At 41.5% G+C, this 16,686-nt stretch overlaps 1 protein-coding gene across 3 annotated transcripts in view; it reads left to right on the plus strand.

Annotated features, from left to right (window-relative positions):
- GPSM2 (G protein signaling modulator 2) overlaps positions 1-16,686 on the plus strand; it is a 78,307-nt gene that overhangs the window by 5,325 nt on the left and 56,296 nt on the right. Inside the window, exon 1 of one of the 3 annotated variants that reach the window (XM_074188321.1) lies at positions 14,908-14,997. The exons of 1 other annotated variant lie outside the window; for it this stretch is intronic. The gene's annotated coding sequence lies outside the window, so the exon portion shown is untranslated. Of the gene's footprint in view, positions 1-14,907; positions 14,998-16,686 lie in introns of those variants that run through there. One more of the 3 variants, XM_074188323.1, reaches the window with a different exon arrangement.

A 16,686-nucleotide genomic window follows, 5' to 3' on the forward strand; every position in this document is an offset into this window, starting at 1 on the left:
TGAGAAGGTGGACGAGGGAGGGAGAGGATTTTAAGTGATTAAAGAGAAATTTGTCCTTTATTAGGAGGGTGGAAAGTAAAAGAAATACAAATGAGGGGGCAGCTAGGTGGTACAGTGAATACAGCACTGGCCTTTGAGTAAGGAGAACCTGAGTTCAAATCTGACCTCAGACATTTAATAGTTACCTAGTTGTATGATCTTAGCAAGTCACTTAACCCAATTGCCTTGCAAAAACAAACAAATAAACAAAAAAAAAAACTAAAAAAAATTCAAATGAAAGAGGGAAAAGAAAATATGACAACTGTATCCTTGGAGCTAAAAGAGAAGATCTGAGCCTCTTTCTAAGTAGGAAAGTAACTTTGTTTTTTAAAGAATGATAAATTCTATAGCCATAGAAGCTACAATTGAGAGATTACCTCTTTTGTAAATGGGCACTTATAAAAATGCTATAAGAAAGGATTAAGCATTTACATAGTCAATTCCTTTCCTAAGTATTTTTTTTTTTGCAAATATGTCACTCAATCTTCAAAATTCCTATTTTATGGTTGAGGAAACTGAAATAAGAAAGATTAACACTTTGCAGTGAGTCACATGGCTTGTTAGTGTCTATGATTAAATTTGAACCCAGGTCCAGTGCTCTATCCATCACTCTACTAGGTCTGTCTACTCTAATCCAGTAGAGGGTTTAGAGGAGGAAAGAGGAAAGTAATGGTGGTTAGTGATTTCATACTTAGGGATACCGAGGCAGCTATTTGTCAACCTCAAATGATGAAAAGTCTGTTGTCTATCTGGGCATGTATCCAAGGCATGACAGAGAAACTCCCAAGACTTGTTAAACTGGATGACTATTACCACCTCCAGTGATTCATGTGTTCACAAATGATACTGCCAAAAAGAACTGAGAAAGGATTTCCAAAGATGCCATTGTCTTGGGAAAGGAACAAGTCATAGGGGATTAGATCTGTGTTTGCTTCATTGGTTCCCTTTGAAGGTAAAAGGGTGCAGAAATGAAAAATTGACCTGGGAATAGCTAAAAGGAACAGTGTCTGGATTTGGATTTCTGAATCACAGTAGCTAAGGATGACAACCACCTGTAGCGGGATGGAAAACCAACGAAGGTTGGTTAAAAAAATGTAATCTTTCAAATTTAATTTAAAAAAAAGACTTAAACATCAAAAAGGGTGATAGAGGTTGCATGGCACAGTGGAAATTGCATAACCTTTTGAGTCAAAGAACCAGGAATCAAATCCTACCTTTTTAAAGGTAGAGTTTAGGTAGAACTTCAAAGTTTGCAAAGTATTTTGTAAATATTATTTTATTTCATCCTCACCACGACACTGGAAAGTAAGTGCTACTATTATTATTATTCCTATTTATAGATGAGAAAATTGAAACAGAGGTTAAATAATTTGCTTTGGCTCCCGCATCTTGTGAATGTCTGGGGTCAGATTTGAACTTGAGTTCTCTAGCCACTGAATCACCTAGCTGCCTCTGATACTTAATCATCATGTGTCTATAAGGAAGTCTGATCTCCCTGGACCTCAGTTTACTCATATGTAAAAATAATCTATAAAAAAATAAGGATATGAGATTAAAGGACTTCTTGGTCCCTTCTGGTTTAATATTGATTATATGGCTCTATTTCTTAGATTTATGAATGGGGTCAAGCTGAAGTTGAGATCGAAAACAATTGTAAGTGAGTAGGAAAAACAGGATATATCAAAAGATACTGGTCTCTTTAGTAAATATAGAGAATTCATCAAATAATATACAGCAAGTAACAAAGGTTGAATTTGAGTATGGTGCAGCATTATAGAATAATACCATGAGGTCTAAAGCCCACAATGAGTTCTAAGACTGGCAGAGAAACATAAGGACAACAAAATGTCTCAGGGGAGAGAGGGTCTATATTGAAGAAAGTTCTTCAGATTTTCCTTTGTAAGACCTACAAAGGAAAAGGCAGGATTACTGCTTAGGTTTGGTGAGATGATGGTAACTGACATCAGAGAGAGATGACAGTTAACTCAATTCTTAATTTTCTTCTGTTTTTGTTGATAAGGAGAATGACCATGGCATTGGAAATGACAGAACAAAAAATGATAAACAGGGAATTAATACACAAGCTAAGTTGGGAGATATCTTTTAAGAGAGCATCCAGTGGTGTACCTTCACTGAATCCAGGTGCCTTGGTCAGATAAACTACCATACTTGGGTGGTTCAAAGTTCTAGTTGATGTTATTACTGAACAAACAGTTCTATCAGAAATATTAGAATATTCATTGAAAGCAAGGGAAGTATAAAGAACTGAAGAAAGGAAAATGTTCTGATTTTCAAAAAAGGGAAGAGAATAGTTAGCAAACTATAGGCCTATGAGTTCAACTCCAGTTCTTAGGGAAATGTTTAAACAAATTATTAAAAAGTTGGTTAGTGAATGTTTATAAAAAGTGGTGTTTTTTATTTTTTTAGAAAAAAAAGGAACCTTTTCAGAGCTTCATCAAGGTCAAGACAGCTAAAGTTTATTTTCTTTTTTTGACAAGGTTACTAAAATTTTAGATAAACAAGTGAAATATATATGTACATATATATGCTTATATATGTATACATGTATATAATAACACATAACCCTTTGAGTTTAATGAAAAGCTTAAAAATATTTTGAACTTCATAACAATACTTAGAGGTAGGTACTATTATCTCTATTTTACAAATAAGGAAACTGAGGCAGGCAACTGGTCAAGTGACTTGCTCAGGGTCACACTGCTAGTAAATATCTGAAGCTAGATTTGAACTCTTCAAAAATTACTGATGTGAGTTTATTACAAAGGAATAACAAACAAAAATTTTAAATTACTGAATATTATATTTAAAGATAAGCCTATAATGATAACATTATTCTTAATATATTTTAGTAGACTAGGTTGAACTAACTTTTTCTTTAACTCCTCATATATATGCTGATAAGTACAGAGAGCTTTATTCACATCTTGGTGAATTTGTATGCCTCAACTGACATTAGGATTAGCATTCATAATTTTTTATGCTTCATTACTTCTACAACTCAAAAGATATCTTCAAATTCCTTGAGGATGACCTTCTTCATTTGCACATTATCTGATTCCTTGGCATTATTGTTCCCTTCTTCAAACATGTCTTGTTCTAAATGAAGCTCATTATTGGTCACTTCTTCCTAGTGGGAAATGAACAAATTCTCAGACATCACCATTTTCAAGTTCATCAAAACCAAGCTTCCTTCCAATATTTGTTATTTCTTCTATGAGTCTATTTTTAAGGGGAAACCCTCAAAATTATTTGCAGAGTGTAGCAAAATGTATTTCTACACTGGGATGTCCTTAACTGCACTTAAGTACATTTTTAAAGGGATGAAACCAACCAATGCTTGCAGGGAAGTTTCTTCACTATTCATTTCATTCCCATTTTCTTATAGTGCCTTAAATAAACTTGAAAGTTTTTTTCTGAATGACTGCTCTGGTAAGAAGAATGCATTTTTATTGCAATCTTCAATCCATATAACTAACAGATGTTCCATTCCTATCACTGTAATACTTTTATTTCTTACAGTTGTTTGCAAATCGCAAAAAGTTAATGCAACTTTATCCTTTTTTAAAAAAATTCACTCATATTTTATAATATTCTTAGACTATAGATTCAGGTATTCATATATCTCTTCCTAATTTTAGAGTTACTATGATGACATTCATGTTGTTTAATTGCATCAAATTTTTATATTAAAGCAATAATAAATTCTTCTTTGTGATGGCAGTGTTACCATCTGAAGCATTCTTCCTTTTGTTCATTTTATTAAAATTTTTTGAAAAAATGATAAAATGATATGCAATAGCACATCGCATTCACATCCAGTGATAGGCAAGTACAGATTGATGGTTTAGTGGCATTTAATAATATTAGCTAGCTCCCATTGTCACATTAATTGAATTTTTTGCTTGCATTAAATTCAACCTGGTATCATTTGATCTAGCTGTTGGTTCCTTTTCAGCAAGGGTTTCAAACAAAAGCTGGATAAGCACTTCTCCAGGATGTTTTTGAAACTGTTTTCTTACTTAGATTAGACAAACACCTCACACCCTATACCAAGATAAGATCCAAATGGATACAGGATTTAGATAATAAAAACAATACTATAAGCAAATTAGAAGATCAAGGACTAGTTTACCTGTCAGATCTATGGAAAGGAGACCAGTTTATGACTAAGGAAGAGATGGAGAACATCACCAAAAACCAACTACATTATTTTGATTACATTAAATTAAAAAGCTTTTGTACAGACAAAACCACTGTAACCAAGATCAAAAGAAATGTAGAAAACTGGGAAACAATCTTTACAATTAATGTTTCTGATAAAGGACTCATTTCTAAAATATACAGAGAACTGAGTCATATTTTTTTTAAAAAAGCTATTCCCCAAATGACAAATGGCCAAAGGATATGCAAAGTCAATTTCAGATGAGGAGATCAAAGCAATCCATAGTCATATGAAACATTGCTCTAAATCATTACTTTTTAGAGAAATGCAAATTAAAGCTTCTCTGAGGTACCACCTCCTACCTCTCAGAATGGCCAATATAACCAGAAAGGATAAAGATCGTTGTTGGAAGGGTTATGGGAAATCTGGGACACTATTACATTGTTGGTGGAGTTGTGAACTCATCCAACCTTTTTGGAGAGAAATTTGGAACTACACCCAAAGGGCAACAAAAATATGCATACCCTTTGATCCAGCAATACCACTACTGGGTCTGTATCCTGAAGAGATGATGAAAAAGGGTAAAAACATTACTTGTACAAAAATATTCATAGCAGCCCTGTTTGTGGTGGCAAAGAATTGGAAATCAAGTAAATGTCCTTCCATTGGGGAATGGCTTAACAAACTGTGGTATATGTATGTCATGGAACACTATTGTTCTATTAGAAACCAAGAGGGATGGGAATTCAGGGAAGCCTGGAGGGATTTGCATGAACTGATGCTGAATGAGATGAGCAAAAGAAAAACACTGTACACCCTAACAATAACATGGGGGCGATGATCAACCTTGATGGACTCGCTCATTCCATCAGTGCAACAGTCAGGGACAATTTGGGGTTGTCTGCAATGGAGAATACTATCTGTATTCAGAGAAACAACTGTGGAGTTTGAGCAAAGACCAAGGACTAGTACCTTAAATTTAGAAAAAAAAATCGATATATCTTTTGTCTGATCTTGCTATCTTTGCTATCTTATACTTTGTTTCTTCCTTAAGGATATGATTTCTCCCTCATCATACTCAATTTGGATCAATGTATACCATGGAAACAATGTAAAGACTGATAAATTGCCTTCTGTGGGGGGCAGGAAGTAAGATTAGGGGAAAAATTGTAAAACTCAAAATAAATAAAATCTTTTTTAAAAAAAGAGAGAGTGTTTTCTTGTTCAGGGGCTGAATCATTGAAGTTCTGAGATTCTTCAGAGGAGGAGCCACTATTGAGCCCTAGTTCTTGAAAATTGTTTCTCTTCCCTTGGATTTGAACTCTTGGTCCAATGTTTTATCTGCTGTGTCAATTGGAAGGGAAGAAGGAGATGGTGAAAAGATGAAGAGAGGGAGAAAGAGACTGCCTGGAGCCTGATACTATTTTTTTTTTTGGAAGAGGTAGAGAAATGGTGGTGGGGAGGGGGTAATACAATTAAATGACTTTAGCTCTGTTTGAATGAACAAAATAGTAGAAAATAGTAGAAAAAATAGTAGGAAAAAACTTTGCTATCAAATGGGTAGGAGGATTACAATGATCTATGCTTATTTCTGTGCTGTTTTAACATTTAACAATGACTTAGATAAGGAATTAGATGACATGCATACCAGATTTGCAGGTGACACAAAGCTGGGAGGAGCAGCAATTATCCTGAATGTAGAATCCAGAAAACCTCAGCAGGCTAGATGAAACATTGGGTTAAATCCAGTAAGACCTTCACTAGGCATAAATGAAAAGAGTTATACAGATTCAAAAACTCAACTTCACAAATACAAAATGAGGGAGGCATAGCTAGTCTGTAATTTGTGTGAAAAAAGATCATGGAGTTTTAGTTAACTGTTATCTTGATTTGAATTATCTCTCTGGGGGAGTGGGGGATGGCTAGGTGGCAAGGTGGATAGAGTGTTAGCCCTATTAAATTTAAGTATCTCAGATACTTACTAGCTATATGATCCCGGGCAACTTAATCATGATTATCTTCCAAAAAAATTAGCTGAATGAAGAGGTAACCAAATTAACCAATACAGTTGGGTTGCATTGAGACATAATTTCCAGGATTAAGGAGGTATGGATAGTCCTTTAATATTCTGCTCTTTTCAAACAATATCTTTGAATTCATGGCATTTGTGGACTGGTTGAAGGAATAGAGGGTAAGAAGGAATTCTGTTATTTTGGTGTTGTGACTAAGTTATGTGTATTCTGTTTTGGTATAGCTCTAATTATTAGGAAGTTTTTCTTTATATCAAGAATAAATTTGCGCCTCTATAGCTTTCAAACCTTGTTCTTAGTTCTTCCTTCCGGAACCACACAGAACAAGTCTAATTAATGGCAATCCTTCAGATAACTGAAAAAGGCTACTATGCTCTTAAGTTTTCTCTTCTCTAGGCTAACCTTTCCCAACTTCTTCAATACTTTTATGGTAGAATTTCTGGTTCTCTTACCATCTTGGATGTATTCTCCATCTCTAACGAATGAATTATACTTAGACTAAAAAGGTCAACACTTTGAAAGCCTAGAAAAGACACAATTTCGTATACATTGCCTCACACATAGTAGACATCCAATAAATGTTGAATGTCAATTGTTAAATGCCAAGGTCACAGAAAAACAGTTGAGACTTTAGATACCATGTATTTCTTCTACCTTATACCTCTGTTTGAAATCCCCAGTCTTTTCTCTCTGTGTGTGTGTGTGTGTGTGTGTGTGTGTGTGTGTGTGTGTGTACCAATTATCTGACAAAACAGCAAAAAAAAAAACACAACAATTTATACTGGAAATGAAGACTTAGCCCCTTTCTTCTAAGGATCACATGTAGTAATCAATTAGGTCTCAAAATAAGCATTACCTCAGCTGAAGTAGCAACTCTAATAAACACAGGAAGTAAAGAAGAGGTTAATAATACTTTACCTTTATCTTTTTATGATAGGATTCCAATGTATTGTATAAACATTAATTAATTAGGACTCACAACACCCAGGTGAGGTAGGTATTTTTCACCCACTAAAATAAATGTAGTCACCTCAGGCATGGAACCCTATTAGTTGCAAGAATAGCATTAACATAACTCTAAACAACAACTAAAGGCAGGAAGTGGAGAATTATGTGTGCAAGGGATAATAATGCTTTACCTAAAGGTAAATAGTACTTTTAGTCTAAGGCTTTTGAGCTATATTACAGACACCAATTAGGCACTATACAACACCATTCCTTCAAGGCAAGCAGTAAAAATATCACTAATTTATCAGACCAAAGGAGAATAATTGACTTGTCCACAGCAAATCTGAGTCGGATCATAGAAGTCATGTACATAGATTGTTAGACTTTGCTGTACAAAGACTAGAAGGGAAAACAATATAGGTAACTGTAACTGTCAGAAAAAGAATTTAGTTGGTAGGATTGGTAGTCATTTCTTTTTAATCTAATATCTTAGGATACTTTAGAGAGTTAGAACCTTTGTCTAATCTTTTCATCCCAATGATATTATCTCTAATAGCTCTATACTAGGACTCATTAAAACATTAACATCATTTTCTAGTTTGATGCTTGTACTCTATCCAGATTAATGTATATTATTTGATGAGATCATAGAGAAAACTGTAGGAAAGGTATCTTTCAGAAGAGGAAGTTCACAATTATTGTAAATTAAATAAGGATCACAAATCTAGAAATAGAGATTCTTATCTTGGGCAAAGTAATTTCCCCTCTTTTGATCTCAATTTCATCTATAAAATGAAAGGGCCAGATCAAGTGACTTTTAAAAGTCTCCTCTGGCACAGGAATCCTATGTGTCTTGGGGACTGGATATATACCAAGGCATTTATTGATAAGATGGTAGCAATCTTGCTCAAAATCACAAGAAGATTTTTGAATGTCCTTCAAATAGATACTGGCATTTTATATCTATATGCTTGAAGATTTGCAAATGTAACTCTCTTTTGGAGGGAGGGGGCAGAGACTTTATTTGTATAATGTGCTTTTAGTGTTTTATAAGAATAAACTGAGAAAATATTGGAAGGGATCAACAATCTCTGAACAGCAAAAGCATAGTCCCTTGGAGATGATATCCAGCTCTGTTTGGCAAAGTATTGGTAGGACAGTAGATATTACACACTATGGAGTTAGAAATAGACACTGCTGCAGCTAAGGATGATAGAAAGTGTTGAGAGAAAGGGATACATCTGTTTGCATGGACAAAAATAACCCATACTTCTATAATTTATTTTTCAAACTCTATGCAAATAGAGTTTTTAGTAATCATTTTTATAAGGTTTTGAATTTCACATTTTTCTCCCCCCCCCTTCCCTGACAGGTTAAAAATGTATAACTATGATAAACATTTCCATATTATAACCCATACTTCTAGAGGTAAAGAGGCTGAAAGTCCTGAGGAGGTAACACAACCACTACTAACCTCTTTCTGGCAATATATTATATAGAACAAACATCTTGAATCTTTCTCTCCTCTAATACTACCACCACTTTGGTGCAGATCCTTATCACCTCATGCCTAGCTCATCAAAATACCTTGCTGTTGGATCTACCTGCCTCAAGGACTTCCCTACTCCAATAAGACATCAAAGTGATTTTCCTAAAGCAGAGGTCTGACCATGTAATCTACTCGATAAAACTGGAGGTTCTCAGTTGCCTACATGATCAAATATAAAATACGCTGTCATTCAAAGTCCTTCATAATCTAGCCTCCTTTTACCTTTCTAGACTTCTTAAACTTTCTCAACATAGAATCTTTTATCCAAAGACACTGGATTTTTGGCTTTTTCATTAACAAGACATTCCATTTCTTAGCTCTGAATATTTTTCCTGGCTGTTCCACATACCTGGCATGATCTTCCCTCCTCCACCTACTTGCTTTCCTGGCTTCTTTTAATTTCCAACTAAAACCCCATAGATAGGATGTGAGAGTGATAGAGGCAATGAGTGGCACACAGGGCTGGACTTACTGAAATCCTCTTAAAGCTAAATATTTGAATTCCACAAAAGTGAAGCCCCCAAGGCAAAACAACTACCAAAAGATTTAATGCCAACAGATTAGAGCACTTCAAGTAGGATCAGTTAGTTACTAACTTGGAGGGAAAGTTGAACCAATACATGGTTGGCAACAGTAGAGCAGAAAAGGAGTGGACAGTTTTCATTTGATGTATATAGTCTGGGCCAGAACATTCACAAACAGAGACTGATTTGATGAAAATGATGAAAGCTGCTAGATGAAAAATGAGATCTCCTCAGGGTTTACCAGCAGGATATTTTATTATCTTTATGAAGGTATTGCTTAATTCCATCAAAAAAAAAGTAAAGTGCAAGCAAAATTTGCAAAACAAGCAAAGAAGGCAAATGAAGTTCAGTTTTACACTGATAACAAACCAAAGTGCTTTTATGATGACTTGAAGGTTATTTTTGGATTGATGACCTATGGTTTACCTGTAGCCACATTGATTAGTACTAAGGATATGATCCTGGAGAGAGGGACTGAACACTTCATTAGTGTTCTCAATAGACCAATGACCAAATCATTGAAGAAGTTTTGACTGTCATAGGCCATGACAAAATAACTGATGCTGACTTTATTCCGGCTGAGATTTAGAAGGCTGGAGTTCCATTGCTCATACAAAAGCTGATTGAAATTTTTTGGGTTATATGGCAAGAGGAATTCAAATATGCCTTCACTGTCCAATTCTAAAAGTAAAGAAAATGGATTGTCTTGGATCCTCTCTTGTAGTCCTCGCTGGCAAGATTCTTGTCAGAATCCTCCTTAATAAGCTGATCCTTCATATGGAAGATAGTCATCTACCTAAGAACTAGTGTGACTTCAAAAAGGGCTAAGAAATAGTCAATATGGTATATGCTACCTGACAACTCCCAAGAGAAATACCAGGAGCAGAACGGAGGTCTGTACATAACATTTGTTGATCTGATCAAGACCTTTGATACTGTCAGTTGTGAGGGCTTGTGGAAAATTGCCCAAATTTGATTGCCCAGAGATATTCATTATTGCATGCTAGTCTCATGGCAAGTTTGTACAGGTTCTGGATAATGTTCTCACTCTCAGTCACCAGAGGACTGAAGAGCAAGGCTGTGTGCTTACTCCCATGTTTATATATTTTCAAAGGTCAGTTACCATATTGGTTGTAGATTTAACTTGAAAAGGCAACAAACCAAGACTAAAGTTGTTTTTTTTTTTTTTTTGTTTGTAGATGATTATGTACTCAATGCAGCCTTTGAGGCCGAAATGCAACTCTGCTGCTTATGCTAATTTTTGGCCTAACAATTATCAAGAAAACACGGGTGCTCCACTAGCCATGCATATGTGGAATCATCAGTTACATAAAATGGAGAATTTCTGAATACTTGTTAAGTTCACTTATCCTGGCAGTTCACTTTCCAGGGACATATACATAGATGAGGTTGATCTATGTATGGCCAGAGCTAACTCAGTGTGTGAGAGGCTCCAAATCAAAGTGGGAGAGAAGAGGTATTAGAATGAATACCAAACAAAGTTTCCAGAGCTATTGTGCTGACTTGTGAAACCTAGACAGTCTACCAATGCCATGCCAGGAAATTGTCTTAGGAAAATTCTGAAGATCATCTGGTAAGAAAAGGTACTGGACACTGAGGTCCTTTTTTTACAGCTAAAATGCCAAGCATTCGAACTGATGATTGTTCAAATGCTAAATGTATGTTTGTCTAAAAGACAAACATTTTAAGTATCATTCCTGTAAGGCAAAGTGCTCAGTAGAGGTCAAAAGAAGTGAACCAAAAACACTGTTAAGGTCTCTCGGTAGAACCTTGAAATCAGTTGTGTGACAGTGGCAAAGGACTCCTCAGGGTCGAGAAAAAAACAATTGCAGTAGCTCAAAGGAAATGTGAGATGCATAAATTTAGAGACATCTCCATTCCAAATGTTTATATAAACTATTTATGACCAACTTGTAGTAGAGCCTTCTGAGCTCATATTCATCTGTTCAACCACAGTCAGATACACTGAGATGTCATTTTAGTCCTCTTCAAAAATGGAAGGACAACAATCAACCAAACAAAACCACACAGGAAGTGTTTTCTTTTATTTCCTATTTACCCTAAACATACCTTGTTTGTACACATTTGTTTGCTTATCTCCTCCATTATATTGGGAATTCTTTGAGAATAAAGACTTTTGTTTCTTCTTGTATGGTAATGTTTATTGACTAAGGTTGAGAAAGTTGGATCAAAAGAGTGATAATTCTTAGCTAGATTAAAGCCCCTTCCCAAAGTGTCAGAGATCTTAGGGTCATAGAGTTACAGAAACCCTTGTGGCCATCTAACACAACCACTATTTTACAGATGAGGAAACTGAGGTCTAAGGAAATTACTTGCCCATAATCACATAGGTAGTAGGCATCAGAGGAGGGATCTGTGGACATTTGTTGTAAAAAAGACTATTAAGTCATAAGATATATAGTTGGGATAATGGTGAGCAGGGGTTGAATATCTATGAGTGCCTTTTCCAGGAGAGGTTAGTAAAAGAACCACATGTGTCTTGGTGAGATAGTGTTTCTCTGTGTGAATAAAACCTTTAGGAGCTGTAAGGAATTGTGAACATCTTGGCAGGGAAATTGAGCTATTATCACTGCTAAATTTACATAATATTAGGTTGTCTATTTTATTATTAATATAATTTTCCTTTATTTGTATAGCATAGCAATGTAATTGCTGGGATACAGCAGGTTTCAGATGGCCACCTGAACCAACTAAGTGGGACAGTCCTAAATAATAACCTGGCTCTTCATGCCACAAGTCTCTCTGATGCAGAGGTTACAAAGAGGTAACTGCTAATGTAACATGAGAGTCCAGGGGAGGGGTTAGAGACACCCAACCTGAGCTGCCAGAGTCTAACCACTAAGGTAGAAAGGGTTTCAAATTACAACCATTTAGATCCACTTGATACCTCTATCTAAGGAGACATCTCGGCACATTTGCAATCCCAGACTTAAGTCTGATACTATCATCAGAAAATAATTTTCCAGATGAGAATTTTTGAGTAAGCAGTATCCTGAAGGCAAACTAGCTCAGGATGGGTAGTCATCTGGCAAGTGGCTTCTTGATTCCCTGAATAGTCTTATTGACATTTGGATGTTTTGTAAAATGTGGATTCTAAATGAATTATAAAAGGAGTTTCATTTAATGACCTATTACTTCTTCTGGGGTAAACAAGCCACAATTCTTGCTTCTGATACATTGACTATGTCACCCTGGGCAATGATCCGGACCCTCTCAGATACTCAGAGCCACGTTGGCTGTGCCACCCTGGGCCAGTCACCCACTTCTCAGTGATCCAGACCCTCTCAGATATATCAGGGCCACGTTGGCTGTGCCACCCTGGGCCAGTCATCCACTTCTCAGTGATCCGGACCCTCTCAGATGCATCAGACCACGTTGGCTGTGCCACCCTGGGCCAGTCACCCACTTCTCAGTGATCTGGACCCTCTCAGATATATCAGGGCCATGTTGGCTGTGCCACCCTGGGCCAGTCACCCACTTCTCAGTGATCCGGGCCCCCTCAGATGCATCAGACCACGTTGGCTGTGCCACCCTGGGCCAGTCACCCACTTCTCAGTGATCCAGACCCTCTCAGATATATCAGGGCCACGTTGGCTGTGCCACCCTGGGCCAGTCACCCACTTCTCAGTGATCTGGACCCTCTCAGATACGTCAGAGCCACGTTGGCTGTGCCACCCTGGGCCAGTCACCCACTTCTCAGTGATCCCGGACCCTCTCAGATGCGTCAGAGCCACGTTGGCTGTGCCACCCTGGGCCAGTCACCCACTTCTCAGTGATCCGGACCCTCTCAGATGTGTCAGAGCCACGTTGGCTGTGCCACCCTGGGCCAGTCATCCACTTCTCAGTGATCGGCCCCTCAGATATCAGCCACGTTGGCTGTGCCACCCTGGGCCAGTCACCCACTTCTCAGTGATCCGCCCCTCAGATGCTCAGACCACGTTGGCTGTGCCACCCTGGGCCAGTCACCCACTTCTCAGTGATCCAGACCCTCTCAGATATATCAGGGCCACGTTGGCTGTGCCACCCTGGGCCAGTCACCCACTTCTCAGTGATCCGGACCCTCTCAGATGCATCAGACCACGTTGGCTGTGCCACCCTGGGCCAGTCACCCACTTCTCAGTGATCCGGACCCTCTCAGATGCGTCAGAGCCATGTTGGCTGTGCCACCCTGGGCCAGTCACCCACTTCTCAGTGATCCGGACCCTCTCAGATGCGTCAGAGCCACGTTGGCTGTGCCACCCTGGGCCAGTCATCCACTTCTCAGTGATCCAGACCCTCTCAGATATATCAGGGCCACGTTGGCTGTGCCACCCTGGGCCAGTCACCCACTTCTCAGTGATCCGGACCCTCTCAGATGCATCAGACCACGTTGGCTGTGCCACCCTGGGCCAGTCACCCACTTCTCAGTGATCCGGACCCTCTCAGATGCGTCAGAGCCACGTTGGCTGTGCCACCCTGGGCCAGTCACCCACTTCTCAGTGATCCGGACCCTCTCAGATATATCAGGGCCACGTTGGCTGTGCCACCCTGGGCCAGTCACCCACTTCTCAGTGATCTGGGCCCCCTCAGATGCATCAGACCACGTTGGCTGTGCCACCCTGGGCCAGTCACCCACTTCTCAGTGATCCGGACCCTCTCAGATATATCAGGGCCACGTTGGCTGTGCCACCCTGGGCCAGTCACCCACTTCTCAGTGATCCGGACCCTCTCACATGCATCAGACCACGTTGGCTGTGCCACCCTGGGCCAGTCACCCACTTCTCAGTGATCCGGACCCTCTCAGATGCGTCAGAGCCACGTTGGCTGTGCCACCCTGGGCCAGTCACCCACTTCTCAGTGATCCGGACCCTCTCAGATATATCAGGGCCACGTTGGCTGTGCCACCCTGGGCCAGTCACCCACTTCTCAGTGATCTGGGCCCCCTCAGATGCATCAGACCACGTTGGCTGTGCCACCCTGGGCCAGTCACCCACTTCTCAGTGATCCGGACCCTCTCAGATGCATCAGACCACGTTGGCTGTGCCACCCTGGGCCAGTCACCCACTTCTCAGTGATCCGGACCCGCTCTGCCCATCTTCCCTAGTAAAGCAAATTTCCTCGCCCTTGAACTTGATGATGCATCCGGGATCCCTGCCCAGCTCTAGAAGGGCGGCGTGGCACGAGTCTCGGGGGCCCTCGTCTCTGCGCCCCCGGCCCTGCAGAAAGGCCCGCCTCGCCCGCCCCGGGCCCTGCCCCTCCGCCGCTCGGGGGCTTCTCCCGGCGCGGGCTGGCCGGGGACCGTCCGAGGCGGCACCCGCTGCCCGGGGCAGTGGGGGTCCCGAAGCGGGGGGCCGAGCTCGGAGGAGGGGGTCCGCCGGGGGGGGGGGGGGGGGGGGCGCCCCGCCCCGCGCCGCGCCGCGCCCTCCCATTGGCCAGTCCGAAAGACGCGGGGGCAGTGCCGGTTTGAACGCGAACGGCCGGAGTCGCGCAGGCGCACACCGGCGTGGGAGGGCGCGGGCTCCGGGGCCAGACCCCATTGGTGGGCCGGGCGTGCGGGAGCGCCGGCCCACGTGACCGGCGGGGGCGGGGCAGGGCGGGGGCGGGGGCGGGGCCCCGCGGGCGCTCCGGAGCGCAGCGGCGGCCGCGGCGGCGGCATCGGGCCCTTCCGTGCCGGGCGTCCTCGGAGAACGGCGGCGGCGGCGGGTGAGTTCCGCCGCGGGGCGGGGCGGGGGCGCGGGCCGGGGCCGCAGCCCGGCGGGGCGCGAGCAGGCCGGAGCAGGCCGGCGGGGGCCGGGCAGGTGGAGGCCGGGCTGCCCGGCCGGGGCTCGGCCCGCCCCCAGACCCGGAACGTGGCGTTGTCGGCCGGCCGGACCGGCTGCTCAGACTCTAGAACCCACCGCCTCCGCTTAATGGCAGGATCGGAAAGGGAAAAATCCGGGCACGGAAACCCAAGTTGTTTTAAATCTTGCCCTGATAATTAGAGCGTGGCTTAAGTCACCCGCCGGTTTCATAACACGTTTGTTTGGTTGAAATCCGGCGACCCCTTGTTTTGGGGGCGTCGCTGGATGAGTATTGGAATCAAAACCTGGTCCGAGTCTCGGCATTGGGTGGCCGTGCCGGCTCTGCTCGTGGTCTCGGAATGGAGCAAGTTGGGGTCGCTAGAAGCAGGAGGCGGGGTGGAGAGCCTTCACACTGGAGCGTTTCCGTTCCCGGGCAGCTAGCAGGTGCCACTATTTTGCTAGGGAAAGGGATGGACGTCCAGAACAAGAAAGGAAATATAACCCCTGGGCTGGGGAAGAGCCCGCGGGAACACGCAGAATGTCCACGCAGAGTAACTTGGGGCCAGGCAGGGACGCTTCCAGTCGAGAAGCGAGGAGGGGGCGCCTTCTGATCGTGGGCGACCTGGTTGGCACTGCGGTGTGGTGGGAGCGGGCAGAAGCGGCGGGCGGCCCCGCGCTCACTGAGGAGCGGGCATGCGCGCTGGGGGGCCCAGCGCTCTGCGGCTTATCCTGGAGACTGGCGGTTAGCCTCCTCCATACGGACTTCACTTTTTGTTATTGCTTCAGCGAGAGGCTTTTTATTTCCCCAAGTACCGTTGGACCGCATGGACGTCTCAATGAGAGAAACCTTTTTTTATTATCAATTGAGACAGAAGTATAACAACTGGACGATACAATTTGCATTCTCTTATGAATTGTATCAAAGGAGGTAGAACATCGTCTTGTTGCCTGCCAGTTGGGGAAGCTGGAGACAAAAAAAGATTCAGGTTCCAGATATCCACCGGCTTTGAGGCTTTCTTCTCTCTTATCAGTTTGCTTTTCTGGGTCTTTGAGAGTTGGCTTAAATGACCTCTATATGGTCTTCTAGCTGAAATATCCTATGACTATCCTCTGACCTTTTGCGGCAATATTAATATTGACTTCACTGCCTCAGATGCTATAAGTCATATATTTTTCTCACCCTCCCTTTAACAACCCTTGAGAAATATAGGTGGCACAGTGGATAGAGCACTCACTCTGGAGTCAGGAGGACTTGAGTTCAAATGTGGCCTCAGGCACTTAATAATTACCAAGCTGTGTGGGCAATCATTGAACCCTTGCAAAAAAAAAAACACCAAAAAATTGATGATAGTGCACTCTCCAAATTCTCTTTATTGATTGTATATGGACAGTAATCATCTGTTTTAAATCCATTCTTCCCAAAGCTTGCAGTATTCGTTGCTGCTGCCCCCTTCATCGTTTACAAGTGCTCTGTGAAACAAGATATTAATATTAAGTCTTTTGAGCGCAGTATAACAGGTGCTGTGAAGTGAGTAAACAATCAAGGAAATAACTTATTTTTAATAAAAACAGTAATTATTTGCCATGGTTATAATAAAAGAACTTTTAAGAT

This window comes from Macrotis lagotis, chromosome 5 (genome assembly GCF_037893015.1).
Source record: "Macrotis lagotis isolate mMagLag1 chromosome 5, bilby.v1.9.chrom.fasta, whole genome shotgun sequence".
Classification (NCBI taxonomy): Eukaryota; Metazoa; Chordata; class Mammalia; order Peramelemorphia; family Peramelidae; genus Macrotis; species Macrotis lagotis.